This window comes from Lampris incognitus, chromosome 9 (genome assembly GCF_029633865.1).
Source record: "Lampris incognitus isolate fLamInc1 chromosome 9, fLamInc1.hap2, whole genome shotgun sequence".
Classification (NCBI taxonomy): Eukaryota; Metazoa; Chordata; class Actinopteri; order Lampriformes; family Lampridae; genus Lampris; species Lampris incognitus.
Window position 1 is genome coordinate 5,971,087 of NC_079219.1, and position 16,506 is coordinate 5,987,592.

The following is a 16,506-nucleotide window of genomic DNA, read 5'->3' on the forward strand; positions in this document are numbered from 1 at the left end:
CCATCAGGGTATTAATGAAACTGGAAAAACAGAAACCACAACTGTTTAAGACTTCTCAAGAAAAAAAAAAAGAAGGGCTGAGCGAGGTCCAGCTAAAACCAGTTGAAACACAACCCCCAACAGCAAACCCCTTGAAATCACCGTCCCACACGAAGTAAGAACGGAAGTAAGATCTGGCTGCAAAACACAAGAACAAAGGAAAAAAACCACAAGGCATTACTCCTCTCACTGCTCTTCTTTTGTAAAAGAGCAATAAACAGGCGGTAAACGTGAAACAATAACATTGAGCCGATCCACCCTGCTGGAGATGAATGGTGGCCTTATAAAAACTTTTCTTTGTGAAACAAGTGTGTGAAAAACAGAAGACAAAAGTAAAACACGGTGTAATTACTGTCTTTTACCACGGAACAGACTACTCATCCCACAAAGGATTGTGATGATGTCATTACATCCTTTCTCCTCACTTTCAACCTGTTTCAGCTGACTTTTGCAATCAATAATTTTCTATTTGATGATTTTCTGTGTATCATTTTTAGTGTTTTAATTAAATTAATTAAGTTTCTTTATTAATCGCCTTGAAGAAATTCAGTTACTGCAAATTAACCCATCCTAGCTGTGATGTGTGTAGCTAGGAGCAGTGGGCTGCCACCTTTATGCTGCGCCCGGGGACCAACTCCGGCTCTTTTCCAATTGCCTTGCTCAGGGGCACAGACAGGAGTATTAACCCTAACATGCATGTTTCTTTTCATGGTGGGGGGAAACTGGAGCACCCGGAGAAAACCCACTGCAGACATGGGGAGAACATGCAAACTCCACACAGAGGACGACCTGGGATGACCCCCAAGGTTGGACAACCCCGGGGTTCGAACCCAGGACCTTCTTGTTGTGAGGCGACAGCGCTAACCACCGGGCCAGAGTGCCGCCACGATTTATCTTCTACTCATCCCTAAAAGACGCACATCATATCAGAAAACATGGTGGAGCATGTCGCCAGTCGACAGACAGCATTGGCTCGCTGTCATGGTTCCAACTACGCAACTTCGGAGAGGTTTACGTCCACATAACAGCAACATCTTTGATTGTTGGAAGTCGCTCTAGGATTGTGGCCATTGTAGTAGAAGAGTCATGGGAACAAAACAAAACGAATTTGAAATCAGGCTGACTTATGGCTCGTAAAAAGAGCATATACCAGGGGTTTTCAAAGTGTGAGGCGCACCTCCCCTGGGGGGTGCCAGAGAGCTCCAGGGGAGGCGCAGCGTGAGAAAAAAAAACGTGAAGAAAAAGTAACCGTAAACATCTAGCTAAATTTAGTTAACTTCATCAATGCTTGGAGCAAAATGAATCGATTTTTAGTAACATTACCTACAACATTTGAAAATGTTTGAAAAATGTTTAAAATGTTTAAAATGTTTTAAAAGATGTTTAAAAAAATAAAAGATCATCTTCAAAGATATATCATTTATTGTTGAAACCCGTTTTTATACCTGAGTGGCACATACATTATAGTAACAACAATAATAGTAATAATAGCAATAATAATTGGGAGGGGGGGGGACCCAGCTGTTTTTATGTTCTCTGAGGCGGAGGCTCACTTTCCTACACTTTGAAAACCCATGGCATGTACCATTTTCGCAGTCTCAGTTCACGCTAAGTTTATCTTGTGTGGCTAAAACATTATGGCGGAAAAATGAAATTACCGATGGTGAGCGGTCACTATAAATGGCATTTTTACTCCTGGAATCTGATTTTTAGGGCTATTTACACCCCTTTCAATCCCACGATGCAACGCAGTGTTTACCTTCTTGAGTAAAAGTGAGAATAGGGTAAATCAATGCCTCAAAAGCAAACTAGTTACATCCTGCATTCAAAGGCACCCTGCCGTGTGGTTGGGATATCTTGCCGGGTTGGTGGTGGTGCATTTGGGCAGCTGACCCCGACAGGCTGCACTGGAGCAAAGCGACACCGGGGGGGTCACCAGCTCGGCACTCGAATGAGAACCAGCTGTTGGTGGTATCGGGGGTTTGCCAGTTGCTAGCTCAGCTCTGTGGGTACGGTCAGGGTAACAACACTTGGGTGTAAAAAGGTGGGCCTTTGTGTGTGTGTTTGGAGGGATTTTGTGAATGTGTGACTGGGTATTGTTGTTGGACCGGCTCGGCTGCGGGTGACTGACAGTGCCGATACGCGAGTTGGTGCTGGAGTCAGATGTTTAAACAGGATTTACTGAGGCGTGGAAAACAATCAGCTTAACGCACACAGGCTACATTACTGATTGTTCGCTGGTCTGTAACAGCAAAGCAAATCCCGGGCGGGCTTAAGAGTCAAGTTGTGTACCACACGCTGACAAAGTTGTGCTCAAAACAAGCCATGTTTTTCACTGGCAGGGACATGTAATACAAAATATCCATTCAAGTCAGGATTTATGCACACATTTTTCCTAACAAGGGAAGTAATAGTGTGTCTGGTCAGTACGGTGCTCTGTGAAAGTCACCTCGGCCAGTTCGTTTCCCACATGCAGGGCAGAGTCGAGGGTACTGAAGAGAATACTTCCAGCAAAGTGCGTTTGTTAACGTCCTGCTCCGTCCAAGACACCAGGGCTCTGTCAGGAAAAGCTGCTGGTTCTGTCAGCCTGAATAAGGTTGCTGTCCCCGGCCTGGTGGAGAGACCAGGCAGCTGGTCACTTCGTATAAATTTCAGGACGAAGCTGGAACTTGCCGTGACCGTGGTGGTGATAACAGCAGCACCAAGACACGTCCCTGGAAGGCGTTCTGTCACTCCTGCCAGAGCCCATGCTGCAGATACTTTTATTTATTTATGTATCTGTTCTTTTGTTTGGATTTTCCTTTTCTTTCTTTCTCTTTTGGATTTTTTTCTCCCCAATTGTACCCGGCCAATTAAATAAATATTATTATACAATATATTATACAATTAAATAAAATATTTTAATAATATATTATTACGCTGTTAAGTCAAGGTTTTTCCTGCATAGAGGAAGTTTTGGTGCCCCCCCCCACCCCACCCAAGAGGTTTTAGTCAGCGCCAAAGGAAAATCACCAGCGCCAAAACGATAAGAACTGAGAATAGAAATAGCAATTCAAATCCTCTCCGAAGGCGTTTCATAGCTGGGACGTTCGGCCCCTCTTTCTTGCAATTTCCGTGGTTTGGACCAATAGTAATCCAGTCAACAGACAGGTTATCAGTATCTTAAACATTTTGGTTTCATATCTACGGGTGCATTTTGTGTGACGTCGGAGATTTCCCGCGATTGCGAAGAGCGAGCTCAGAGTGACAGCGGCGCGGGAGCTCAGTGACTGCGAAGCTTGTTGAAGCAGGCAGCCGGCACATAGACCGCGGAGCTGTTCTGAAGACAGCCTTTGAGTCGGATCACCTGAGAGATCAGTTTCCAGGGAAATTCAGCTTATTTTCTATGTATTGATTTGAGTATATGTATAGCTACATATTCTATTCCGGATTGCCGGTCACTGACTGTGTAGTAGAGTTACGATAGACCAAAATCACCCCCACCAGACACTCTTCATCTCAACAGGCGCACATTGATTTAATTCAGCTTGTTTTCAATTTATAAATATCATGAGTAACATCAGGCTATAAAATATGTATACATGTATAACCATCCCGTTCTTGATAATAAGAATTAGCGTATTATTGTATTGTTGTTGCGGAGAAAAGAGAAGGGGTTGTTGAAAAACGGTTGAGAGGAGGGAGAAAAAAAGGTTTTATGGTAAACTGTTGTAAAAGACTGAATAGTTTGCGTTTGGGCGGCCTGCTGTATCTACATTAGTCTTAGAGTTGAATGTTTTATATTTGTTACAGTAACACGCCGTAAATGTTAGCTAGTTAGTTTCTTTTCGAGTTAACAGCCGTTCACGTTAGCTACAGTCAGCTACGTTGTATCGATACCTGCCGCAACTTAACATTACGTTAGCTAGCTATCCAAAGACCGTGATGGGCAATTGACCTTTCGCAACACCCCCCTTAGTTACTGTTGCTATGCCCGTCAAGCATTTCAGAACTATCCAGGAAGTAGCCGGAAAACACCAAAACATGAAGGAAGAAATCAGCGCATTGGGTGGGTAAGAGTAACAGTAATAATACGTTAGCTGTATTAGCTATCAATAATAGCTAGCAGCAAGCTTAGCTTGGAGCAGACAGGTATTTGTGTTGATTTGGATGGATTAAGCTGGCCACGGGGTCTGCTATACTGCCAAATCTATTGCCGACATTGCGCTTCTTGCGTTCTGGGTTTCGGGAAGGGAAAGAAAATTACACCCCTCCAAACTTATCAGATATCTAGTATCCGATTTGCAGATCCCACACGCACACCGTTTCAGCATTTTGTTGTGTGTTTGAAAGCTTGACGGACCGTTGCTAAGGTAGGATTGGACAAGCACCCTTCTGGGGCGGTACTTTGCGAAAGGTCAATTGACTGCCTCCCCTCTCCCTCAACCCCACACCCGTCCTTCAACCCCACACCCGTCCTTCAACCCCACTCGCCTAACCCTCACTCCCTCAACCCCACTTAGGGTTGGGTATCGAAAATGGTGCCCATATGGCACCGACCGAAATATATCGGTCCTATTGAGTATCAAACTCACTGGAAAAAAAAAAAGGTGCCAAATTTCGATACTTTAGGGTAGACGATGTGAACGCTATCGCAGCCTGCCAATCACTTCCGGCGTTGGAGCTTCATGCTGACAAATCAGCATGAAGCTATTTGGTATGCATGTGCGTCTCGTGACTGGTTGGAGCTGAAAACTTGCGGACAAGATGCATTCCAAAGCATGGCTAAACTTTGTAAAAATAAACAGCAAACCTGACACAGTAAAATGCAACCGCTGCAAAGCGATCATCAAATGCAAGTCTGGGAATACGTTGAATATGATGAAACATCTGATCACGCATGGGATAAATTTAGGAGCGGACAACTGCTCTGTGTTTGATAACGTTAATGTCCGTGCTGCTGCCAACGCTAACGTTAGCTCTGGGATGACTGCCACTGGATCTTCTGGTGCCACTGCTAGCAATGACGAAACAGGTAAGGACGGGACTGTCAAGTGTTTGTGGTTCTAACGTTAGCAGTATGGCTAAGGTAAGAAAGAAATGAAGCTAGTCTAATGTCATAGAACGTTAGCTACGGTTATAAGGTTATAAAAGGTTATAAAAATGAAGCTAATGTAGCCAGCACTAGCTAAATTTAGTAAAGATTTAGCAGTCTGAGGCTAAAAAATAAAATAAAAAAAGATAACGTTAGCGCAGCATTTTCCTGACTTAATCTCCTATTTCATTCGTCCCTACTCCAAGCCTGCAGTAGTGTAGATCACCAAGTCTAGCCAAGTCAAGTCTCCATGACTCCATTCTCTTTGGCTAGTACCAATGCTAAGATGAGGAAAGAAAAGACAGAGGAACGTCACTGGGCTGTAACCCGCTTCATAGTTAAGGGGTTGCAGCCCTTCAATACAGTTGAATCTCCATCTTTTAGGTAAGTTACGTTTGCAACGATCTACTAGGAAAAGTAACAGTAAATACATGAACTCTTTGAGGATGAAGAAAGGGCCCTAGCCATCAGCGGAAATGTGGAGGGTGTCAGCACAAATGCGCAGACTGAAGCAGAGAGGGCAAGAAAGGAGTTGGAGCTGTATAGAAGCCGACTTAATGTGTTGACCTCAAAAAATCCAGTAAGCTGGTGGTTTGAGAGAAAGGAGCCTTTACCAGTCTTGTTTGGTCTAAGTGCTAGGTATTTGTGTCCCCAAGCATCCTCCACTTCGGTTGAGCGAACATTCTCAACAGCTGGGGACACAATTAGTGTAGAAAGAGCCCGTCTCCTGCCAGAAAGGGAAGATATGCTTATCTTCCTGCATAAGAATGCTAAATGAGAATGAGCAAACATACATTAAAGATGTCAGTCTGCACGTTGACCTCATTGTCATTGTATCCTTTCAATCTCAAAGTGCTAGAGTACAGAACCAAAATAACACAATGTGTCAATGAATTATGGTGCTCGCCGTATAGAAAAGTAGTTTGCTGATAATCCTATAACATTTTCATAATATATACTACCGAAAAAGTATTGTTTAGGTATCGTATTGGAGGTATTGGTTTTGGTATCGGTATCGAACATTTTCAAACGATACCCAACCCTAACCCCACTCCCCTCAACCCCACTCTCCTCTCCCTCAACCCCACTCCCCTCACCCTCAACCCCACTCCTCTCCCTCTCCCCCAACCCAACTCGCCATTATGAATTAGCTTTGCCTACGTCAACCTCACTCCCTCAACCTCTCTCCCCACTCCCCTCTCCCCCTTACAATGTGGTAATAAAATGATTTTTTTTAACCAGTTTGTTAATTGAAGTTTCATTTACTCAAGCATAATAGACATTTTTGTTTATCAAATGGTTAGAAATAACAGGAAAACTCACAGATTTCTGTCAAATAAGGTAACACAGCCTCATTGACTTTACTGTTGCGCATAGCCGCGACGCGGACCAATCATGCTTACTGTCGTGTATAGTCACCCCCCAAAGGCCCAATCTGAGCCAGGAAAAACCCTGTAAGTGCCAGGAGGATTACCGTGACTTGTACGTCGGGGAAACCAAACAGACACTGGTCGAGAGGTGGCACAACACAGGAGAGCTAACACATCAGGTCAGGACTCCACAGTCTCCATCATCTACAGGCCAGTGGCCACTCTTTCAAGGATGAGGATGTGCACATCCTTGATAGGGAGGAACACTGGTGTGAACGGGAAGTCAAAGAGGCCATCTATGTGAAGAGGGAATGATCATCCCTGAACTGGGGGGGCTAAGAGTACATCTGTTGCCATCTTACAATGCTGTGATTTCAACTATTCCCAAATCCTCTGTGAATAGTACACATGGCCAATGAAACTCTGGTTAATGCTCATGCCAATTTGCATATGGAACTGATTGTTGGTATGGGTCATTATGTCACTGTATTGTTTATAAGGGTGGGGACAGACACACCAAACCGACTAGCGGCAACAAAGGCCAACTGTTGCATCGCCTTACGTCGCCTGCCATCTGGCCCAAAAAGTAGCATTTGATAGCATGTACGTTCTGCACCGATCCGCTAAGCTGAACAGCCAATCAGGTGATCTCTCTCACCGACGGGCTCCTCCGATTCAACATGCTGAATCGGCAGAAAAGCTGCTGTCAGGGGTCCGACGAGTGCCAACGGTGCGGGACACATCGTGAAAACTAGGGTCACAGGCGCTCACCAACAGCCCGACACTGGCCGACGGCTGACCGTCAGCCTGGTGTGTCAGGGCCTTCAAATGAGTGATGAAACAATTCTGTCAATAAATGTTGTGTCCAGATGAACTGATTCAATTTTCTGTGACAGAAATTACACTGAATTTCATGATTGAACAATCAGAATCGAGTAGTAGTAAACTACGAAAAAGGGCTAAATTCAAATTCATGGAAGGTTACTGACTGTGGCATAGAACTTCTGGGTGAGTGAGTGATTCCTGCAGTCTGAACCAGACCTTCAGCCCAGATAAAGGAGAGCGAGTACTAAGTGAGGAGCGATTTGTGTAGCCTGGACCTTCAGCTTGGGGCTGGGAGAGCGAGTACTGAGTTTAAAGAGGTTTCTTTTCTCTCAGGGCTAGGTTAATACAGTAATTAACTTGACACACTTCCACAAATACAGTTAATATAAGAGTTGCACCATCATGACACGTTGTCTTGCCTCGTCTTTGCAGTTTGCACTAACTAGCGGGAGGAGCAAGTCAGTGAACGAGTTCATGGAGATGGGGAGTTGTCACTCCCGACTAAGAAAAAAAAAAAAAAGTCATTCGTTTTGAACTATTCGTTCATAACTCACACATCACTAACAAATACGGACGGAATGATAGCAGAATATGGACAAAAGACTACGTCCATATATGTATTTAACGTTGCGCATAAATGAGGCCTTAGTTAAACCTTGCGAATTCCCCTCGCCGGACTCCTCTTTCTCACTCGAAATAAAAACTTATGGGCTTCATTTTTAGTGACGTCCCGCCCCCCCTTTTTTTTCTTCTCAATTGTACATGGCCAATTACCCCACTCTTCTGAGCTGTCCCGGTCTCTGCTCCACCCCCTCAGCTAGTCCGGGGGGGACTGCAGACTACCATGTCTCCTCTGGTACATGTGGAGTCACCTGCCGCTTCTTTTCAGCTGACAGTGAGGAGTTTCACCAGGGGGACGTAGCGCTTGGGAGGATCAAGCTATTCCCCCCAGTTCCCCCTCCCCCTGAACAGGCACCCCGACCAATCAGAGGAGGCGCTAGTGCAGCGACCGGGACACATACCCACATCCGGCTTCCCACCCGCAGACACGGCCAATTGTGTCTGTAGGGACGCCCGACCATGCCAGCGGTAACATGGGGATTTGAACTGGCGATCCCCATGTTGGTAGGCAATGGAATAGACCGCCACACTACTTGGACTTCCCCTAATTTTTAGCGATGTCTTTGTGATCATTTTTAAACACGTCTGTCCCTGACTGACTATGGTAGGTTGCGGTGGTGGCTGGTGCTAACAATGTTAGGGGGGGGGGGCAATTCAGCTTTGCGCAGCACACCTGACCGCTGCTTTAATGTCCACACAGTCAGAGTTATTAAGAAGGACAATGTAGCCTCCAGATTTTATCAGGGTACCCCTGATAAAATCATTTCATTTATAAGTCATAACTTACAAAATACAGCAGAAGATAATTTATTTATTTTGTGCGTTTACTTAAAACAAAGGGTTGACATTTCTTTGAGGGAAGATACGTTCCAGTCCATTAGTTAATTCTTTGGACTTAGGTAGCATACTGCTACCACACCCTGGAGTAAGCTTCCTGTTACAGTACAATGTAAATGTGGTCTCATCTTGATGCGTTTCTATTTAAACAGGGACAAATACACACTTGTTTACATACTGAACAAGGAAAAAATTAAAAATTAAAACCTATAGGCTACATTGTCCTTCTTAATACGACTGTGTGGACATTTAAAGCAGCTGTCAGGTGTGCTGCGCCAAGCTAAATTGCCCCCCCCCAAAAAAACTGTTAGCACCAGTCACCATTGGTCGATTTACGAGCACACTGTGCTCGTAAATTATATTTCCAGTTGCAGGTATCTATGTTTAGGGGCAAACGTGAGTGAAATATCCGCACTGCAGAGCCCTGACACGTTGCCATGGGTGTTTTCAAACATGTATAAGAGGACCTCACCTGTCTTGGTGTGAATTGGGGAGAAACAAGAGAAACACAGAGGGTGGCATTGGTTGGCAGTTCCACTGTGTTCTCAATTCATGGTGGCAGGTTTGTCACACTGGCGATGCACTGACCTGCTCGGCAGCTGAGAACGAGCTCAATTTATCTTCTAGTCTCTTTCTTCCTCTCTCTGAGCCCTCCGAAACGTCAGCCCAAACACTCAAATTAGCACACAGACAGAAACAATTTCACTGCGCTCTCAAACTACGGAAGTGGATGAAAACATTAGAGAGGCCATTAGACGTCAGGATTAAACCGAGTGAGCAGATAAAAGATGCCGCTCTTACCCAAGCCACAACGAGTGGCAATTAAAGCGTTCTAATTGTCTGCAGCAAGTCACTGTACCTGAGTGCACTACATTTCCAATTACAGAAGAATGGAGGGAAAAGACCTTTCTCCCTTTTTTTTTGGTTTCTTGAATTCTTTTCTGATATTCTAATTGTGAGCGGGATTTGGTTTTCCTGCATCTCTGTCTACATTAACCTTGCTCTCAATTTTGCACAAACACAGCAAGTCAACATGCAAAATGCAATTGCGGTGCGTCTTCTTCCCTGCACTTCTATGGTTGCTTATAAGCAGGTTAACGCTCTGCCAGGAGTTTGTCTTTGTTTTCAACTTAGGCTTTTCTCACTGAGGCATAAAGCTTTTAACATATAAATTACCGACAACTGTCAAAGTGTCGCACGCTTGCACGAACACACACACACACACAGAAAGGTAAGGCCTGGGGATGAGGTTGGGGAGATGGAGAGGTATTTAAGAGCTTTTCCTGGGTCTAACACCTCCAGCAAACGCTGGGCTTCTTGCCAATGTACCATGGGCACAACATGAGGATATTAAAAGTGCCAAGACTGTGTTAACTACAAAAAAGATCGTCCTCCTGAACCCAACTACCTGCGGCAAAGCGCCAAATCACAGCCAGCCCTTTCCACTTTCAGGCAGCTTCCAGGACATCCTGTGCTCTTGGCCCCGGCACACAAATCAAGACACATTCCCTGCAACGAGCAGGTTACCGTGATCAATGCAATCACTGTGGCAGTGAGAAAAACCTTCTAAAAGGGATTTCATTAAGGTCCAAAATAGCATACGGTTTCACAAGTGAGCTTTCCGATTGGCTCTGATTGATACTATTGTGGGCAGAGTCATTGCACAACCAGTAGTACCCACTGATCACAGCTCCTGGTGTAAACAAAAAGGGGCTACGCCACAGCCAAAAATGAAGCTGCTGGAAGGGGAAAATGCAACAGTATGAAAAAGAGATGCAGTCGGTACATTTCTGTCATATGCAAAATAATTTATGGGTTCTGTCAAAAGAGCGTCAGAGCATGCCTGCACAATCAAATGAGGAATCAGGGGCATTGGGTCTGATGAGCAAACAGCTCTTGGTGGAAAACAAAATATTTAGACGAAAAAAGAAAATAAACATCCATGTCTATGCTGGAACAGAGAGGAAACCTTAATTTGACATGAGAAGCACACTAACGTCATGAGCTGGGGGGGGGGGTCACCATGTGCTCCATTCACGGCTATAATGAAGTGTTATTCTGGGTGGAATGGGCTCTGCCTCGGTGTCCCAAACAAATTTGGATGATGGAGAAGGAGTAGGAAGCAAATGAGCCGGAGGGGAACAGAGACAACAGTGGGACTGGAGACCTGCAGTGGATTCCCTCTGAGGCGGCTGACAATGAGTGGAAGTGGTTTGGTGGAAAACGACGTGGAGACTCCTGTAGGATCCTGGGACTATAAGTACAGCTTACCTAGAGGATCATGGCTGGAGGAGGCTTCAGATTCAGTCTTGTTTTTTTTTAAAAAATATTTCCTTGAACCACTTATGACCTACAGGAAATCAGCCTGATAACGGATGGAGCTGATGAAGGTGAAGTGCTGGGAAGAAAACTAAAATGTTTTATCCCATATAGTGTGACATGGTGGAAGACAAGCGATGTGATGTCTGGGGCGCTTTGCAACGCTCAGACAGAAGGAAGGACATGTCAGAATTTTTGTGTTTGTCCACCTATACAACCTGACACCTTTGGACACAAGTTTGTTTGTGTGCATAATGAGTTCAGTGACACCGACCGGTCGATCAAGAAGAGTACGTTCTACAAACGTGCATGATGATATATCTATACATCTTTTTTTCTTTAAGATCCAGACATTGTTTTCTTCAGAGGAGAGTTTTTAAGGGAATTCTGATCATTATATATATATATATATATATATATATATATATACACACACACTTTTTTGAAAAATGTTCCCTGTTTTTCTCCCCAGTTGTACCCAGCCAATTACCCCACTCTTCCGAGCCGTCCCGGTCGCTGCTCCACCCCCTCTGCTGATCCGGGGAGGGCTGCAGACTACCACATGCCTCCTCCCATACACGTGGAGTCATCAGCCGCTTCTTTCCACCCGACAGTGAGGAGTTTCACCAGGGGGACGCAGTGTGTGGGAGGATCACGCTATTCCCCCCCAGTCCCCCTCCCCCAAACAGCTGCCCTGACCGACCAGAGGAGGCGCTAGTGCAGTGACCAGGACACATACCCACATCTGGCTTCCCACCCACAGACACGGCCAATTGTGTCTGTAGGGACGCCCGATCAAGCCGGAGGTAACACAGGGATTCGATCTGGCGATCTCCGTGGTGGTAGGCAACGGAACAGACTACCACGCCACCCGGACGCTTCTGAGCATAATGTCAATGGGTTCTAGTTATATTTTGTTCTAGTCTGTCCGGTTCATAAGCAGCCACATTAATTACCTCCAGTTCTCTTTGGAGGACAGAGAGTCCATACTGTCCTCTCCTCGTGAACCAGTTACACGTTCAAGTTTGTTAATTTTTCATTTTTATTTCGGTGTCCATGACTCCAAAAACAAGTACTGTCAACACCACAATGATAATGACAAATGACTGACACATGTTCCCTCCTCTCGGACACTGTTCATTTCTTCCGACTCCTTTTCCCACTGCTTTCCCTGTCTGTGGTTCTGAGTGTCGAATGTGTATTGTGTCCTATCTGGTGACCAAGACACGCGTCTGCTCAGACTGTGACAAGCTAAACTAAAAATATATATTGTGTATGTAGTGTGAGGAGACCATAAAAAGCACGCAGGCCAATGACAGGGAATTATCGTGTCTTCTGGGACTATAGAAATGACCTGACGGGTCAATTTTTCAAGCCTCGGAAAATGACTCATGAGAGCGTTTTTGAGTGATGCTCGAACATCGGAGGAAGTGATCATTTTTCCAGAAACATTTTTTTTTTGTTGGAAACAACTTCATAAGATGAAGATAAACAATTGATGTCTTTCTTTAAGACCACGTGAACAACCAGTAACCGCAACCCAACCTTACCTGAACCCTAAACCTGACCGAAACTAACTGACTAAAATTCGACCACCGGTTACGTTTACATGCACAGCTGAGTGGAGCTACGGTTACAGCTCGATGAGGCCATGTAACTGGACTACTGTCGATGTCCCAGTATACAAGAACCAGGGGAGAATTTATTTATTGACAGAAGTACGTCCAACCCCGGTACGATAGGTGGCAATATGCCCCCTTTCAGCTAGTTGCTATTGGACCTTCTTGCGGTTGGCCTATTGCGTCACACAGTACCAAACAAGTGACAAACAAGTTAGCAAGCGGGTTCCATGTGGAGCGGTGAAAACACAACTTGACAGCGTCTGTCCAGAAATGCGTGGTTCTCGCTCCAGCACTCGCCATGCTGATACTGTTGAGACTACGCTGTTTGACTTCTGGGTGAAAGACCGCCGTGGGAACTATGGATCACGTGCAGAACGCTTAGGCCAGTTCGGGGCTGATTGAAGCGTATACATGCCAGAGTAAATCCATCCCCAACCGCATCGTCTAGGAGTGTTAGTATGACTTCGAGAAATTCGATTTAGTACGATTTCAGTCAGACTAACACGTTTACATGTATTTTAAAAGTCCAGTTTTAGTGGACTAACACAATAAATACACTTTTTCTAACATCATGTAACCGTACTGACTGTTCTGTATTTGCCACTGCTACTAGTGTACACTTGCCATGATAATTTACGAGGGAAAGAAACTGCCCTCTTCTCATTGTAACCAATGAGCATTGTAGTCATGTGTTACGAATGAAAAAAATCAGTTGTTTTGGAATGCAAATATCAGCTGTATTTTGTTGGTCCAGCAATCGAGCTACTGGGTCATTTCAAGGGTCCATCGAGTAGTGTCTTCTACATATTAGAGGTTCTAGTCTGCTATCACACTTGAACAATCACAGTGAAGTCCTGCTGTAGTCTGTACAGTCCCTACTGTGCTCATCTGCCAGGGTTTTACACTCTGATTTGTCCACTCAAGTTCTGATGTGGTCTCTCTCTCTGGCCGGCTGACAGGATATTTTTTTTTCAAAAGCAGTGAGAAACTACACATCATAGTGAGAAGTGAGAAGATGTTGGCAACTTCTGGCTTGGTTTGTTTTGACACTTGCGTGGGAGCAACGTGGCAGAGGTTGTGTCCGAGTGCATCATGTGTAGACACGGTCATGGACATGCATGCAATCTTGGGCAAAGGAATTAGTATTCAATGTTCAGTAAAAAAAAAAAAAAAAAAAAAAAACTCCATTGTGTCTGAAATCGCTCCCTATTTGCTATATAGTGCACTTTATTCGTCTTCCTCCATCTTATCTGTGTGTCCAAATTCATCCATCCATCCATTATCCAAACTGCTTATCCTGCTCTCATGGATGCTGGAGCCTATCCCAGCAGTCATTAGGCAGCAGGCGGGGAGACACCCTGGACAGGCCATCACAGGACACACACACACTCACACACACACACAGGAGCAATTTAGTACAGCCTACATGTCTTTGGACTGTGGGAGGAAACCGGAGCCCCCGGAGGAAACCCACGCAGACACGGGGAGAACATGCAAACTCCACACAGAGGACGACCCGGGACCACCCCCAAGGTTGGACTACCCCAGGACTCAAACCCAGGACCTTCTTGTTGTGAGGCGACTGCGCTAGCCACTGCGCCACCGTGCCGAATTCAAACTGTAAAATTTATTCATTACTTAGCATCCTCAAAAATTCCCACAAAGTGACTAAAAACATCATGTCCAATGCAGGTTCATCACTTAGTGCTAAAAATACCACAACGCACTGCCTTTACCTGCTCTGCTTGTGGACAAATTTCACTGTCAAATACCACGTGACGGGACGAGAAGAGGCCACAAAATAATGATTCAGTAGTGTCCAAAATCTCTATTTACCCCTCCCTGGAGAGAACCTCTTGAGCTCTGCGGAGTTTCTCATAGTATGTATGGAGGAGGGAAGGAGAGAACCAGGGAACATTTCCAGACACAGTTTACGGCTCTGGGCTTTAGTCCTGTACTGGACAGCACTGTCCCCAGGCAACAGCAAGGTTTCTTAACCCCCATGTCCAGTAAGAGTTTCTGGAAATATTCGTAAGCAACTGTAATGGTATCAAAGATCAGTTCACTAAGGTGAGGGGCTCACTATCGAGCATCATCTGAAGGACTTGCTTTTCTGACACATGGTCGCAGGAGCATATGGTGTGAGAAGTAATCATATTTAAAATGACGAGCTATAAATAAAAAAAAAAACCATGTGTGGGTGAAGTTGTAGGTTGTCGGGTTTATTTATTTTGCATGTTCAGAAATTCAGTTTTTTTCTTTTCGTTGTGTGATGAGCGGAGGAGGAAGCAGGGGCCCACGGCTCCCATCTCTAACCAGGATGTCCACTTGCACAATACCTCACACTGAAGTGAATGGCAAATAATGTGTGACAAGGGAAGATGCAGGGTTCGCTGAATGCACAGCAACACCCAAAGTGATGTGGAAAAAGGTGTACTGTACACCAGTGTTTCACAGCACAGAGAACTGCTTTTAGAGGTGACCCAGGAAGGCTCCAGCAAGGCTGGATCGCCGCAGCGGGGGGTCGGGGAGGGCAGCTGGAAAAGACCGCTCTATCTGTGCGGCTACAGGCAGAGCTCGAGCAGTCTGGAGCGCTGGAGTGGTGTTCAGTGTCACGAGGCCAGCTTTCAGTGCACCCCGGTGATGGAGGGGCAATGACACCACCTCCGCACAACAGCAATGAGAAAATATTTTGGAGTGGGGGGGTCCAAAAAAATAAAAAAGTTTTATCAATAAAATGGCCCAATATGAACCAAGAAATTATGTAGAACAATATTTATCATGTACCATCAAAATGTGTGCAGTACAGGGCTGAGACACTCCCTTCACCCTGTGTGGAATCTGCTTTCCGGGTTGCCATGGATACAGGTGAGCCACGGGATTGTGTGTGTGTGTGTGTGTGTGTGTGTGTAGATGGGGCGAGCTGTAGAATCACTTTCACTCCACTTTTCACCTTCTCCATCAGCACAAAGGTGCATTTGCAAGACGAGCGCTGCTGGGGAATAACGGTGACCATTATGATAATTGGCAGCAGAAAGCATATACTGAGCTGCCGTGCTTGGAAAAACATGCAGCGTGTTGCAACGGCTGAATGCAGTTGCTTCTAATATGGCTACACAACCAAATACATCAATTAAAGATTAAAACAGGAAAAAAGCCATTACAGCAAGAGCCCTGCAAATCAAATTTTAGGGCTGATCAATCATTTAGCCATGGAATGCTAATGGATTTGTAAGAGTGAAAATGTCAAAATGACATCAGGAGCGGAGGCAGCTGGCAGCCTCTGCAATGTCAGCTGCAGCCGTTCTTTCTGCCCGGTCAAGCTATCATCTCCATCCTAATGGAAATATTTGACTGACACCTGCCATCCCCGGTAGAGGGCTCATGTCAGGCAGCTCCGTGGAGCTCATCTTTGGATATGTGTGTGTGTGTGTGAGAGAGCGACTTGAGGTCTTCAACACAACCCGTTTCCTTTGGACCCTGCAGAACTCTGCAGCTCCAGTATGTCAGTCTCTAGATCCCTCATAGATTTGATGCCACGAGACACACAGAGCGTGGACTGTTGACGAAGCTGCCGAATCTGTACCTTCCCATAATCCCACCGCTGCTTTAATGATGTAAACTCCCTTTTCCTACTTTTGAAAATATTCCAAAAAATAAACATAAAAGTTTCTTTAAAATGTCTCTCTAGTAACAGAGCAATGTTAAAATGCCCGTACGCAGACTTGTGTTTTACTTTGGCAGTAAAAACATTGCATGTCACCACTGAGTGATCTGAAAAACCTACAGGCAGAATCCT

The 16,506-nt window shown here is 45.1% G+C and overlaps 1 protein-coding gene across 2 annotated transcripts in view; it reads right to left on the minus strand.

The window, feature by feature from the left end:
* Positions 1–16,506, minus strand: part of LOC130117826 (mannosyl-oligosaccharide 1,2-alpha-mannosidase IC) — a 397,190-nt gene that overhangs the window by 87,095 nt on the left and 293,589 nt on the right. The window lies entirely within an intron of this gene.